The following is a 16,128-nucleotide window of genomic DNA, read 5'->3' on the forward strand; positions in this document are numbered from 1 at the left end:
TTCTGTTCATCTATTGATGGGCATTTGGATTGTTTCCACCTTTTGGTTATTATAGATAATGCTCTATGAACATTCTTGTATAAATTTCTGTGAATCCCAACTGTTTTTTGTGGGTTTTTTTGCGGTACGTGGGCCTCTCACTGTTGTGGCCTCTCCCGTTGCGGAGCACAGGCTCTGGACATGCAGGCTCAGCAGCCATGGCTCACAGGCCCAGCCGCTCCGCGGCATGTGGGCATGTGGGATCCTCCCGGACCTGGGCACGAACCCGCGTCCCCTGCATCGGCAGGCGGACTCCCAACCACTGCGTCACCAGGGGAACCCCTCAACTGTTTCTGATATACTTCTTTGCTCCTTCAGCTCACAGAGATCACTTGACTAGAACAACTTCCAAGAAACCCCCAGTAAGAAGAAATAAGATATTCTTAAGATGAAAGGGATGTTCTTCTTTGTCGTTTTGTTTTCAGTTTGCTGCATGATTTTATTGAAAATGTTTAGCATGGTATTGGAGGAACACTGTATTCCAAACAGACATAACAGTACCACTATTCCTGGATATTGTTGGCATATAATATAATCTAATATGAATACCTGTAAGTTGGTTGATATAATGTAAGTTTGGGTTCAATGACTTTTGCATGTTCATATTTTCCTGACTCCCTTATTTGACTAGATAAAAGTCGAGTCTCTTTGCATTCAACAGAGTTAGATGTGACCAGAAAATGTGGTCGGTCTCACAGATTCTGGATCAGTGAGGAGCAAGAGATGGGGAAGCACTGAGACCTGCTGCTTACAATCTTTATCAGCTGGGTTGGATTGCAATCCTCAAATCTCCTTAAAAATTTGGCCCCTGAGTATGCTAAATCTAGCCTAATTAATTCACAAATGTGTATAAAATACTTTAAAACACAAAAGTAATGTTAAGTAATGATAGAACAATAAATTCAAGCCAGGGAAAGACAATACAGATTGTTAAGTCATATATTCTGTCTGAGGATCATTTTTTTTCCAAGTTCATAATTTATTGTACAAATTGAGTACCACATGATCAGTTAACATTAGCTTCCTCGGGCATAGGAACTTAGATGAGGTACATTTAGAACCTGTTTATGTTGCTTTCACAGCTGGAGGCTTTTCTCTTTTTTTTAGCATCTTTACTGGATTATAATTGCTTTACAATGGTGTGTTAGTTTCTGCTTTATAACAAAGTGAATCAGCTATACATATACATATAGGAGGCTTTTTAAATATTAACTTGAAGGATAAGACCATCAAAAGCAGCGAAATATTTTTTAACACCAGTGAAATGGAATTGGGCATCAGTTTTTTTTTTGTTTTTGTTTTTTGGTACGCGGGCCTCTCACTGTTGTGGCCTCTCCCGTTGCGGAGCACAGGCTCCGGACGTGCAGGCTCAGCGGCCATGGCTCACGGGCCCAGCCGCTCCGCGGCATGTGGGCATGTGGGATCCTCCCGGACCGGGGCACGAACTCGTGTCCCCTGCATCGGCAGGCGGACTCCCAACCACTGCGCCACCAGGGAAGCCCCATCCTTCTGTTTTTTATTGAGTTATAAAGTCAAAAAAATTTTTTAATTCAAAGTATAATTAGTAGTAGCAAAGAAAAGGACTACAACATAAAAAGAAAATGATCTGAGAATAATTTAGTACAGACGATAAAACCACTACTATTTGAACTTTTCTGAGATTTCTTGAACCACTGTAATTTCCCCATATGTGTTACTTTGGCTGCTCCTTCCCTATGATTAGCAGGAAAACCTTTAAAACAAAAAAGGCCTGTGTGTTTATTTAGCCCCTGTACTAAGAGCCCTCGAGTTCAGGCATATCCTTGTGCTACTCCTGCCAGAGAGGATGTAGACCATATTACAGGAAATGTCACAGTGTTATGCAATGGGGTGGGGATGTCATTCTGTGCCCAGACAAGACCCCCATCAGAAAGGATCTCTTCTTGCCACAGAGTGTACAGAGGTAAGGCAGAGAAAGTTCATTGAAGTTGAGAACAGTCACCAGACGAAGCATCAGATGGAGACAGTGCTTCTCAGCAAAGCAAAAAGATAAGAGCTGCTCCCAGAAAAGCAAAACAGAATGACCTCAGCATTTTGCAAGACAGATGAGAGGAAACAACCCTTAACAGAAATCAATTGATGAAAATCGCAGTAAAATGAACTTTTTGCCAACAACTGCAAAAGTAGAGTCAGAAGCCTTGATATGAGAATACCATCTACTGGGATTAATCCCAATAGAATGAGAAAAACATAGGACAAATGGAAGAGGGGTGACAGATTCTGGATACTGAAGACTTGATCTGAACAAGATTATTCTTGTGGTTCATTGGTTGAGAGTTCTGTATTGATTAGCATACTTCCAGCAGCAAAACAACAATAAAATAGAAAATTCCAACCCAAATTAGCTTAAATTATTATAAGGAATGCATTCCTTCCACTAAACTGCAAGACCAGAAGTAAGGTGGTTCTTTCTCCATTTCTTTGACCTCCTCCATGTCTTAGCTTCATTCTCAGACTGGCAAGGAGATAGCTACAGCAGGTGCCAGCCTCACACCCACACATAACAAAGCCCTGAGAAAGAAGAACAAAGCATGTTCACCAGGCCAGAGAAAACCTTTAAACAGAAAGAATCATGTGCTTGAGGTAAGAGGTCATTGGTGTGATATGGAAAACTCCACCCAAGTTACAAGTGACCTCCAGGTCCAAGGGGATAATAACAAGGGGCATTGACAGCATCCACTACATTTCCCAGAACCCACTCCCCAGGCAGGACCCTCAATTTCCACACCTCAACCACAGTCTCTCCTCTGAGATGTTCCTGGTGTCCATTCTAACTAGATTTCACCTAGATTCAATCAGCAACAGGGGAGGCATGGCTTGGGCCAGCCCCCAGCAGTGGTTCTGGAAAGGATAAGACTCGACATGTACTGAGTACCTACTACAGGCCCAGTTCTGTACATATATTGTCTCATGGTGATGCTCAAAACAGCCCTATGTTTTTCACACTGTCCTCCCAATGCTATATATTGTACATATACATACACATACCCATATACTTATATATACACATATACATATACACATACCTATATATATGGATACAGACCTGGAAAGGGTAGTAACTTGCTCCATCTCAAATGTCTAGGAATTGACACAGCCAAGACTCAAACCACGCATGGTTAACTCCAAAACCTCACACCCTTTCCTCCTAACACATGACGAGAAGCCAGTACCTCTTCACTTCTCAGCACATTTCCCTTAGATCAAAAGACCCAAGTTTACATTCTTGGGAACTTCAGAAAGCCCCAGTCCACCCAGAGCCAAAGGTAAAATAAACCTGATTGTTTGCCAGGATATCTTCTACTAATACTAACGTATTAGTACCTAAACCCTGCCTACAGGTAAACCTCTCCTTAAGACACATCCACTTAACACAAAGCCCTTTTCATGTCAGGCCAGCTATTTTGCTGCTTGGGGTTTATATGAGGAGGGACTGATGTAGAACAAACCAGAGAAGAAACCTATTCATGTTACCTCCCTCCAGGGGAACACTTTCCAAGGCTGGGGATTAAAGGAATTCAGTACTCATTAAGTGGAGAGACTTTGCCTACAGGACGAGCAAGCTTTAAAGAGTCCAGGTGACATATGTGGCAGTGTATTCCAGCCTGGGGAGTGTGTTGCACCAAAGGAGTGGATAATTTTAGCAAGTTCACCTGCAGATGATTTCCCCAATGAGTCTCTGGAGAAGACTCCTCCTTCCCTCTCAGGGCAACATGAGCTGGGATTATTTTTTCAGCTCCTACAAGAGACTGGATCCCATATAAAATCCTTTGCCCCACCCAAGAAGCTCTTAGCAACCATCACCTTGGTCTCATGTTTCACCACTGGGCAATAATTCCATTGACTCATAGGCATTTAATGGGTATCTCCACTGCTCCCAGCCCTGTGAAAAGCAACAAGGATACGAGCAAGGTCTAGTTGCCCTCAAAGAACATTGAGGAATGGAGGATTTGCATTTTTTGTGAGTATTAAATTAGACAACAAACGTGCAGATGCTGGCATTGTGTCTGGCACATATAGGCGCACGGTCAGTGTTGGTTTATTTTTTCTCATCATAGTCTTCAAAATACCTTTATGGGGGGCTTCCCTGGTGGCGCAGTGGTTGAGAGTCCGCCTGCCGATGCAGGAGACACGGGTTCATGCCCCGGTCCAGGGGGATCCCACGTGCCACAGAGCGGCTGGGCCCGTGAGCCATGGCCGCTGGGCCTGCGCGTCCGGAGCCTGTGCTCCGCAACGGGAGAGGCTACAACAGTGAGAGGCCCGCGTACCACAAAAAGAAAAAAAAAAAAAACCTTTATGGGAATTCACTTATTGATTTCTCAGAGCTTCCTCGAATCCAATTTGGAATGAGAGAGAATAAAAGCACATAAATAAGTACAGGAATCCTGTGAGTAGAAAGAGGCAGGCAGTATTAGCTTCATCTGTACTTGAAATCGCAATCAGTTAGGCCATGGAGCAGCACAATGGGGAAGGGCACAGCTGAGGAGCCTGAGTTGAAATTCTAACCTTGTCACATCCCAGCCCAGACCTTGGGCATGAACTCTCTGCCTCAGTTTGCTCATGTGTAAAAGAGTTTGTGATGGTCAGTTGCATGTGTCAACTTGGCTAGGCTGTAGTGCCCAGCTATTTAATCAAACACTAATCTAGGTGTTGCTGTGAAGATATTTTGTAGATGTGGTTAACAGCTACAATCAATTGACTTTCAATGAGGGAGACTACTCTCAGTACTGTGGGCAGGTCTCATCCAATTAGGTGAATAGCCTTAGGAGCCAAAACTGAGGTTTCTCAGAGAAAGAAATTCTGTCTCTGGCAACACAGGCTCCTGCCCAAGCCTACTGATCTGCCCTACGGACCTAGGACTTGCCAGTTGTGTAAGCCAATTCCTTGAGATAGATAGGTAGGTAGGTGGCCAGATAGATAGATAGATAGAAAGATAGATGATGGATAGATAATAGATCTATAGAGATAGAGAGAGATACAAAGAGAGAGATCTCATATTAGTTCAGTTTCTCTGGAGAACCCTGACTGATACAGGGGACAATAATACATCCCCTCTCACTGGGTCATTGTGAGGAGCAGTGTGCTTAGGAGACTGCCTGACACAAAGCAAAAACCACACTAAATGTCACCTACTCAAGATCACTTGGCTGGTGGCTGTGAGCTAGGACAAGCCCGCAAGGGCAGGACGTTTACACCACACCCTCTATATCACCTGCCAATGCGTAGAGAGTTGTGCCCATCTGTCCTGCCCCGCAGAACCACTCGAGTGAAAAGATGAGCACACATTTCCCGAATTCCTGGCCACCTACTCTCTTAGTTGATTTACAAAATGGCTGGGTCCCCCTGCTTGAGTGATGGAGATCCCGACTAGAATGTGCATCTCATTCTTCCCTAAGGGCTTCAGGGTTATTAATGGGATACCCTCAAGAATCCCCTCAAAGCTGAAACCTGGGTTTGGCTTTAAGCCACAGGTGGGGAGCTCACTTTTCTACCAAGTGTCATTGACTCATGAGGAATAATCAAAATCATAAAGGTAAAAAGTAATTTATTAAGAGTTTGCTTTTTTGGTAAGAATGGAGATATTTTTAACATTATCTTTTGGTTTTATCTTGCTTAGCCTAAGAAAAGAGACTGGGAAATGGTAAAGGGGGGATGGAGAAGGAAATGGAATTTTGGAATTTGCCAAATGTGCACACAACAGAGCAAGTATTAGAAGGCAGATCCCCACATTTCCTTTAAGTTCCATACTGGGCCCTCTTCCTTTCTGCCTCCTGTTCCATCTAAGCCCCTCCTCCTGGTCCCCCTGCACCCTTTAGCTCCTGCTGCAGATTGTCAGCCTTTTTCAAGGTACCGGGGGCCCAGAGGCAGATGAGGCATTACTACAATTAATCCTGTGCCTGCAGGGAAGAAATGGTACTTTTGAAATAAACTGGGAATGCCTATCTCTAAGACACACATGGAGAAGTGCAGGTGCTCAGACACAAACAACTTCGATCAGCTTCTGGCAGAGAGGGGGTAATTTTATCCAGTGTAATCCAAACATCACCACCCAGTCATGGAGATGGAGTGGCACAGCCAAGAGCTCTGAACCAGGTGTCAATGACCTAAGCACCGGTTCCAGCTCAGCCCCTAAGTCCCGTAGGCAAGTCAATGCCCCCCTCTGGACCTAGGTCTCCTCTTCTATAAGGTGCAGGACTGGGCATAGAGGTGCTGAAGCTCCTTTCCAACTCATCACACTCTGGATCCTGTGCTCTAAGAGACCACAGCTCTCAGTGCAAGCTTGTGTCATCTCCAAGCACCAGTCACTAGGCCAGCAGGAGGCCAGGCTTCATTGGGTGAGGTCCTCACCTCTTGGAGGAGGTGGGGGGAGTCATCGTTTGCTTTCCCAAATAAAGCAGGGGTGGGATAGAAGAAACTAGGCGTCCCTGGGGGCTCATTTGTGGTTCCCATCACTATGGAAAATTCCTGAAGCTTCTGTAATCTCCACCTGTGGTGATGTGAACACCCAATCTGGATCTGGGAGAACACCTGGGCCAAATTGCCCCACTGAGCATACCACGTCTTCCCCAGCCTTTTCTCACCCTCTTGCTGGCACAGCCTGCATCTTCTCTGACTCAATTTTCTCCACTAATTAAATGTCACACTTCCAGCTGCAATCACTAAGAGATGCTCTCCAGGCACTTCAGCAGAGGGAAAAGTAAGGTCCTTCCCATTTCTTACTACCCTCATGAGACGGTGACCATGAAGATAGCTAAAACCAATGACAAATAACAGGGCTGCTCTGAAGAAGTGTTAATGGGGCCCACGGCCCAAGAAGTTGTAGTTAGGAGACAAAAGGAAATACTTAAAAGGAAGTAAATAGACTCCTTCCCAGAGATCAGGGGAAGCATGTGAGCCCATGACCCACACATCTATGATTCACCACACTCCATGGTCAAGATTTCTACTCTATTTCTCTATTTTATAGAAAATAGAGTGATCAATTATTTTGCAGGCATTCTGGTCAATGCCACAGTTCTTTTTGGAAAGCTGTGGGGTATAGATTCAAAAGTCAACCAGGATGTTACCAGCTGGTGTCCAATGATGAACGAATAGGGATCCAGAATCGGACCCCATGTCAATACATACAGTTGGCCAAGTTAAAGCATTTCACGTCTGTGAGACCCCTGCATCTTCAGAACACCTGTGTAGAATGGGAAAGGCAAGAGTTCTTGTCTTGGTTTAAAAGATGAGGAAACCAAGACCCAAAGAGGATAAATGGGCTGCCTGAGCTCACTCAGTGAATAAGGGATAGAGCTTCTACACCAGACCATGATTCCTCTCCATGTGGTTTCCACTCTGACAGTTTTCAGGTTCACTCTCATTGAAACAGAACAGAAAAGGAAGAGGCAGCGAGGAGAACAGGAAGCATCATAGCTTTAAAAGATTAGCCACAGTATCCAAAACCACTAGATTCCCATGGGACAAGAAGTCATGGGAAAATCCGCAGATGTGGGAACATGCCCTCCATTCCCAACGGCTACCAACACAGGACAGATTCCAAACACACCACAGCTGGCAGTGATGGGGTGGCTGTTGACAGGAGGGAAGAACGAGCATGCCTGGGCTTTGCAGACGTGACCTGTCACTTATGGTTAACCACCCCTCCTCCCCACTTGGACCTCAGGCCCTTGACTGATTTTCTCTTCCGCTGAAATGAAGACAACCAAAGGTGGAGAGTTGAGTGCTGGAAGGAAACCCAAACATCCAATTCAACTCCTGTTTTATGGATGAGAAAACTGAAGTCCTAAAAAAAAGAGGTGACTTGTCTGAGGTTACACAGCCACTTGGCGACACACTCAGGTTTCCTGATTGCCTTTTCATGCCTCTTTCTGAACTGTTCAGCTGCCCACTTTGCCTGCGTGTGACTGAGATAGACCTAGTGACACAGGACTCCTATCAAAGTGCTCAAGGGAAAAAGTCAGGCCCTCAATGTATACAGAGTTTGGAGAGACCGCTCTTACCATTCTCTTAGACACTCCCTTTCCTCCTCAGGACATGCACCCCTGGGGGCATGAGTTAGGATGAGTTCGAGCATAGTCGCTTTCCTAGGACCTTCACTCCTTGCTGATCCTCAGCTTCCTTCTGAAGCCACTTCCTCATACTTATGACCCTTTGTTCCCCTCTGATGAAATTCCAAGACCTCTGAAATCCCTCCCTTCAACCTGTATTGGTATTAGGTTGGCCAAAAAGTTCGTTCGGGTTTTTCTATGATATTTCACCAGAAAAACCCGAACGAACTTTTTGGCCGACCCAATGTGTAGCCCCTCTCTTCCAAATGCATCAGATAAGCCTGAATTGGTCTGAACCTACAACCTCCAAAAGACTCCCCATCCTCCTTGTAAACCAGAGGTACAAACAGATCCTTTAGAGAAGGGAATACCTTAACCCCACCGTCCGGATGTTGCCAGGGCTCAGTTCTGAGCCAGATCCAATTTTCAGCAGTCCTCTGTATTCCAGCTTCCCACTCCCACTACAAGCAGAACCCATTCCTCTCTCTCCATGTGCTCCAAAAGCTAACCTACTCATCACACTGTATCACAGCTAGGGAGATGTGTCTCCCGGCCAGGCAGTGAGCTTCCGGAGGGCAGGCACAAAGTAGGTGCTCAGTAAATGACTGCATTATTCATGATAAACATGAATATTTTAAAATCTCCCGGTCTCTTTATTTTACTCCCTCTGCTAACCTTAAAGCTAACTGCTCTGCAAGTTCAGCCATTTTCCAAGTAATAAAGCCCACTTTCTCAGGCTCGTCTTAAAAGATAGCTTTACTGACACCACTCAGTTCAACAAATCACATGCACCCTTGTGCCCAGGCACTGAGCTTTGTGGTAGAAGATTCAAAGAGGACAAAGGGCTCAATTCTTGGGGGAAATGTTGTGGACTAAGTGACAGTTAGCTTGCATTGTTGAAATGGAATTGCTGTGACAGGAAAACCATAAAAATAAGTTGATCCAGGGTCTCTTAAAAATAGTAGTAATGACTACTGCCATTTATTGAGCACTTACGATACGACTGAAAGCTATACTGGATGCTTTACATGTATTACCTTAGTTTTTACAACCCTGAGAGGTAGTTATTTTTCCCAATTCATAAATGAGGGGATTGAAACCAGAGACATTAAGTAGCCGCCTAAACTCACACAACTAATAAATGATTGATTGGGACTAGAGTTGAGGTGAATCTGATTCTAGAGCCCATGTTTTCATCCACAACGTTATATACTTAGAGACAGTTTTTTACAGCACCTCATGTAGAAAATATGAAGGAAAAGATTCCTCCTTTTCAAAAATAAGTGTAAAATAGTATGGATCCAACCCTTTACCTGCCCTTGTGGTGTGATCCCAAAGTAAGTACAGCAGAGTAGAAGACCAGACAGAACCTGATTTGGAATGCAGGATCTGGGGAAAACGAAACACCCTTGGCTTCAGCAACTCGTAGCCTGTTCCACAGTGCCCTCCAGCGGCCAGCTGATGTCACGCATGATTTTTCTTCTTAGGTTCAGGAACGAAATGTTTTAACAGCCTAAGATTCAGTCAGGGTCTACCTTGAATAATAGACGCAGTCTTTTCCAGCCATTCTCTGTTCCAGCCTCATGCCAAATGACCTCACACTCCTGTGACTGGAGCAGACAGAGAGCAGCAGATTTGGGCATCAGGCTGACCTGAGATCAACTGCCAGCTTCACCACTTACAGATGTCAGTGAGCGGGAAGCACAGGGCACCAGGACCATGCTGGTCACCTAATCACCATTAATCCTTGCTTTCTATATTTCCCTGACTCAGTATTTAGGTATGAATTATTTTTTCTTAATAGGTATAATTTTTATCTTTACAAAAGGAAAAACTCAATCTTGAAACTGACCCAGAACAATAAAATGCACTCTTCCTTATCAGAATCTATATGTCCTTAGTCAAAGAGGTGAGACCTTTATCCATTTATTTTTTTAATGGGCATCACTGTTTTCAACGCTTATCAATAATATATTTTGGGGACTTCCCTGGTGGCACAGTGGTTAAGAATCCGCCCACCAACGCAAAGCCCTGGTCCAGGAAGATCCCACATGCCGTGAGCCTGCGCTCTAGAGCCCGTGAGCCACAACTACTTAAGCCCGCATACCTAGAGCCTGTGCTCCACAACAAGAGAAGCCACCACAGTAAGAAGCCCGCGCACCGCAGCGAAGAGTAGCCCCTGCTCACCGCAACTAGAGAAAGCACACAGCAACGAGGACCCAACGCAGCCAGAAATAAAATTTAAAATCTTTAAAAAAGATACAATATGAATTTCTTCCTCTCAGAAACCTCTCCCGCTCTGTACGTTGTACTTTTCCTCACACAATTCCTGTCTCTGCACCATTTCAAAACAGCATTTCAACGTCTGTACTAATTAGGGAATCTCCAGAGAAACAGCCAAGAGTTTATATACGGTAAGATTTCTTGAAGAAGCTGGCTCATGTGGAGGTGCTAGTCCAACATCTGGCAGGTAGAGACACTGAAGAATTGTAGGTCACAGGCCATACGCTGGCACAGGTCCCTGTTGCTCAGACTGAGACTACTATTCAGCTGGCAACAGTGATGAATTCAGAAGCTCTCCTTATCACACCTAGTTTTCTACTTGGAAAAGCTGCAGAATATTTACAACACGCTTTATCTCCAGCAGGATACTCAGAAGAGCAAGTTTAACATTATCTTTCCTACTTGGAGAGGTGAGATGGGAGAATCACCCCACGGATCCTCCTGCCTGCCTAAAGCCCCTTCCCCCATGTACTGAATGAAACGCTAGATCTACCTTCCAAACATTTTCAAGTCTTGCTTGTCATTCTTCCTCCAGAGTACTTTTCTGACTTCACCATAATAGGTTTGAGAACCTTTAGGCCTTGTCAAAAACAGTACAGGGACTAGGAGCACTAAGGCACCTCGGTCTCACACATGAGGGGACTTTGGTTGGATTACTCTGTGACCCTGGGCCAGTCACTGACTGGGAGCCTCAGTTCCCTCATTTGAGGAGCAAGGAGAGCAACAATACCTAGCTCATGGGCTGTAGAGGTCAATGAGAGAACCTATTTCTAGCATTTAGCAGAGTAACTGGCATATAGCTAGAATTAACCTGAACAACAAACACTGCCCCACGCGCTGCTCCAGTCTCCTTGGTGTGAGCACAGGGTGAGGAAAGGGAGGTAATGGACACAGGTGTTAGAAACCTTCAGGCTTTGGCTCACAGGGAGGGTCCCTAATCCCACTGAACCTCTTTGGGGATTCAGATTCCTTACCTACCCCAGGAATGGAGAATGGATTATAGACAGGATTCTGGTACCAGGGACCCAGGTGAAGCTGCTGGGCCACGGGGTGCACATGAAAGGTCTGGAGTTACTGCCCTCAAAATTGTCGTTGTTTCCTGAAGAGTTCATTTCCCAGGCTGAAAAGCAGGTGTTTGCAGTTAGGAAAGGACAGCCGCACTCTGACCTGTAAAGTGCTGTGAAGGAAGAAAGTCGTCCCAGGTGTTTGTAGTTAGGACAGCCGCACTCTGCCCTGCAAAGTGCTGTGAAGGAAGAAAGTCGTCCTTGTCGCCCATCAGAACTGGGAGCCTGGGTGGAAGTCCCTTACCTTCTCTTCCCGCTCTTCTGGGATGGGGATACGCAGGGGCTGCCCTGCGTGCATTTCGGCCAGGGGAATAGCGCCCAGAGGCCCGGGCCCGCGTCGTGCTGAGCAAGTCTGGCTCCCCAGGCAGGAGCACCGAGGGGAGATGAGGCCTTGGAGGCGCGGGGTACCTAGTGCCGGGCGCCAAAGGCCAGGGGCCGCGCCCCGAGGCTGCACTGGGAGACACGGCCTAGGCCTCGGCTGCACCGCCCCGCCCTTGTCCGCAGCCTCTCCAGGCCCCGGCTCCGCGTCTCCTAACACCCCCCTCCCCGCAGGCTAATCTGTTCCCGCGACCTTCACACCCTGCTTCAGTAGCTCTGGTGCGCAGGCTCAGTAGTTGTGGCTCTCGGGCTCTAGAGCGCAGGCTCAGTAGTTGTGGTGCAGGGGCTTAGTTGCTCCGCGGCATGTAGGATCTTCCCGGAGGGCTCGAACCCATGTACCCTGCATTTGCAGGCGGACTCTTATCCACTGCGCCACCAGGTAAGTCCCCATATTGTATCTTAAACATTCTTGGAATTCACAGGCTGAGCTGCTAGATACCCCTGGTTTTTCTACACCCTTAAGGTTTACAATATTTTATTTGTCCTTTAGAGTTGTGGTTTAGGAGAATTAAAGGGGTAAGTGCTGGAAGTAGGAATAAGATTTGTAGTCGGTTTTTCTTAATTGCAACGACTCAGATTTTAGTGAGAAGAAACTTATAGGATGTATTGTTTTGTGAAACCTGGAATTCCAGGAGTGAAGCCACTTCCGGTTGGCTAGATGGGGATGAGATCCCCTACGGGGTTTGTGTTCCTGTATGTTGTGATTGTTCACGTCTCTCCAATACTGGGGGTAGTTTTCCCTGTACACCCACTGCTGTGAATGATCTGAGAAGAGTTTGTGATATATTAGCTTTTTTACTGTTTTGGGAGTAAGTGACTTCCAAGCATTTTACATATCCAGAATGTCTACCACCTTTTAAATATTTAAGACATGGAGTACACAGTGCTGTAGAATTGAAAGAGAGGGCTGAATTATGGGGGACGGGGGGGTTGTTTTTTTTTGTTTTTGTTTTTGGCCACGTCCTGAGGCTTGTGGGATCTTAGTTCTGCAACCAGGGATCAAACCCATGCCCTCGACAGTGAAAGTGCAGAGTCCTAACCACTGGACCGCCACAGAATTCCCTGAATTATGTTCTTAAAAATGGGCTGATTTTAGTAAATATTTAACTTCTCTTTGCCTCAGTTTTGTCTTCTGAATACTAAGTTGAATTCGAGGAGTTTTTGCCATTGGCCAACGTCTCCCCGTTCCCCCACACCCCGCGCCTGTCAATCACCATTCTACTTCTGTGATTCCACTTTTTCCATATATTTTCATAAGTGATCATACAGCATTCGCCTTTTTCTGTCCAACTGATTTTTCTTAGCAAAATGCCTCAAGGTCCATGTGTTGGCAGGATCCCCTTTGTAAAATGATTAGGCTTTGGTAGCAGTTTGGTAGCAGGGAAGGGAGGAAAAGAGGAGTTGCCTTATGTGGAAGAACCCGTCTATGGCAAGGTCCTTATTGGACCACCTACATCTTAATGAGATGATACCATGAGAAACTAGATAATGAGATGCTTTATGCCATCCTAAGAAATGTGGTCATTGTTCCTGGTTATCCTGACAGGCAATGATAAGCCATTCAATACTGTAACTGAAGTGAGGATCACTGATTGTTCAGAAAGATTGTTCTGGAAGCAAAATGGATTACAGACCTGTGCAATGTGTGCGAGATGGGTTGTTAGTAGTTATTCATGTAAGAACTTGGGGAGGACTTTTTAGTCCTTTGCATTGGTAACAGAAGAGGTAACAGAAGACTGGGTGGTTGTCCTGTGGTAGATTTGAAGTTGTGGCTGTACAAGTGTAGTGTGTACTGGCTGAATGTAGTGACCAGCTGCAGGAGACAAAATAGCTAACTATTCCATTCTCTTTCTAGGTTTCACAAATGCAGTCTGTATTTTCCATATCCTGTGGTGCTCAGTCAGTTTCCTAGCTTCCTCGTCCTTCAGTCCCCATTGCCCACTACTCTCAACCAAAGACCCATGGTTCCTATGTTTTATAACACGGCACAATTCCAACAATATGGTGGCTACTGGGAAGAAACGAAAACAAAAGACACACAAACAGAAACTGAACCTCAACAGGCTGAAAACTTGAATGAAAAACAAGATGTTAACTCAGAAGGTGACAGCCATGACATAGTAAGGGTGACTAGTATCCCTGTGAATACATTCTCCCCTGAGAATGTGGGTGAAAAGGAAGAGGCAGAGAACATTAGCTATCCTGAAGGAGGTATTGCCTCCCCGACCTGGTTGGCTCAGGTCCACAAAGTAGATGAGGCCACTCAGGGTGCCATGGGTCAGTGCTATGATGCACAGCCTGAGCCATCATCAGCAAGCAGTGAAGGACCATGGGGGAAGTACAGGGACCTCTTTGAAACTGATGATGATGATGATTATTCTGATAGTTACGAGGATGATTTTTATTCCCCTGTAATTTCCCGTCCCCCTGCCGAACGAAGTAGGTGAGGGCATACAGCTCGAGGAATTCCCCCAGCAAACGCCCTCTGGAGGTGACTCTCATAGCCTCTATGAGGAGTGTCAGTATTCCTCCCCGCCTTCCACCCTGTACAGAGTAGGTTGAGGGCATCCAGTGGGCAATGAGAAAGGGAGCAGAGCAGCTGTCAGTGGGGAGCAGGAACCAGGATGAAGGCGAAGGTGAAGGTGAGGTGGAGAACAGTAACTATGAGGGCCGCGTCCCCTCCCCTACCTGGTCGGCCCAGTTTACCAAAGTGGATGAGGGCATCCAGTGCGACGTGAGTTGGTATGAAGCACAGGTAGAGAAATCCCCCCAGCAAATGCCCTCCAGAGATGAAGGGACCTCACCAGACTGCAAAACCAAGGAGTCATGGAAAAAGCCAGTCACAAATAGGCAATTAAGTGCAGACAAAGACGAAGTGATGGTGAATGATGAGACTGGGGAGGTGCATAAAGAGAACTTGAAAAGGTGTGCAGAGATTAGAGAGACTGTGAAAGGCAGGAAGCTGAAAGACCTGAGCAGCTTCTCAAATGTTAAGACAGCCTATTTGTTGAAGAAAAGCGCTGCCTTGACCATTGTGCTTCCTGAGGATTCGGAAGACTCCGAGTTGGAAGTTGAAGATGAATTGCATGAGGTAGAATGCCTCCTTGAAGAAGTGAGTCCGCAGGGCCCTCTGACATCTTCCAAAGGAAGGTCTTACCTGAAGGCTGGAAGGATCATCAGGATGCCACCGGAGTGCTGTGTCCCTCCCCACCTTACGGTCTGGCCCACGAGAAAGAAGTACAGGTTATTACAAGCTGGTGGATATGAGCACGTCGTCCCTGTGGTTTACCAGCTGAAACGACAGGATGGCTGTGAAAGCACTGGTGTCACCCTCCGAAGAAAACACACTATGCCCAAGCCAGAGGGACTGGAGTCCAGGAGAGCCTCTCACAAACCATTGGAATGTAAGTGACTAGTGGGTTCATCCTATCTGGTTGTCTGTGGCGGTTCCATACTGGGTCCTGGATGCAAAGGCAGCTGTGAATCAATAGCATTTCTCTGTTTTGAAAGTATGTTGTCACTTAAGCTGTAGGTGCCCATATTCATAGGATTTGCAAAGAGAATCCCAAGTTAGAATCCCTGCATTCTAGGAAATTGCAGTGTAATGTGAAACAAAGTTCTCTAGTAGAAGATGATAGAAAGCTGGGTGATAGTGGTAAGGAGAGTTGGGCTGAGATAGGACATCAGTCTAGCTGGATTGCTGAGAATGGGCAGTCCATGTGGAGGCAGAGAATTTCGACACAGTTTTAGGTTCTGTGGTTTGGAGACAAAAGAGGAGCAAGTTTGGAGTGGGAACGGAGACAGTAGCGTGAGCTCAAATGGGCAGCCAGGGCAGGACTCCTCTCGAGACCATCCTGCCAGAGATGGGAAGACTGGCAGAGGAATCGGGAAATAGGAGAATGGGGTAAAGTAGTAGTGTTTCTCTTCACTTGTAGATTTTTATCCTGTAGGCAAGGGGCTAATCCAGATTGAGTAGAGAAATGAGACAAATGTGCCGTAGGAATTTCAACCAGCAGTATTCTATAGGAGAAATTAGAGTGAAGAGTGCCTATATGGCTGAAAACCAGTTTTATTCAACAAAACAAAGTGGTGACGGTTTTGATTCACATGGCAGTAAAAGATATGTGAGAGGACTAACAGAAATGAATCTTTAAAAAAAGGCTGGAGTCAGAAGTTGGGAAGAGAAGTTGTTTGCTTTTCCACGTGGGTTATGGTGGGAGGGGCATAAAATGGTGAGATTGAGGGACTGGACTAGCAGCATCCCCACACCTGAT

This window comes from Mesoplodon bidens (assembly GCF_964165515.1).
Source record: "Mesoplodon bidens genome assembly, chromosome: 9".
Taxonomy (NCBI): Eukaryota; Metazoa; Chordata; class Mammalia; order Artiodactyla; family Ziphiidae; genus Mesoplodon; species Mesoplodon bidens.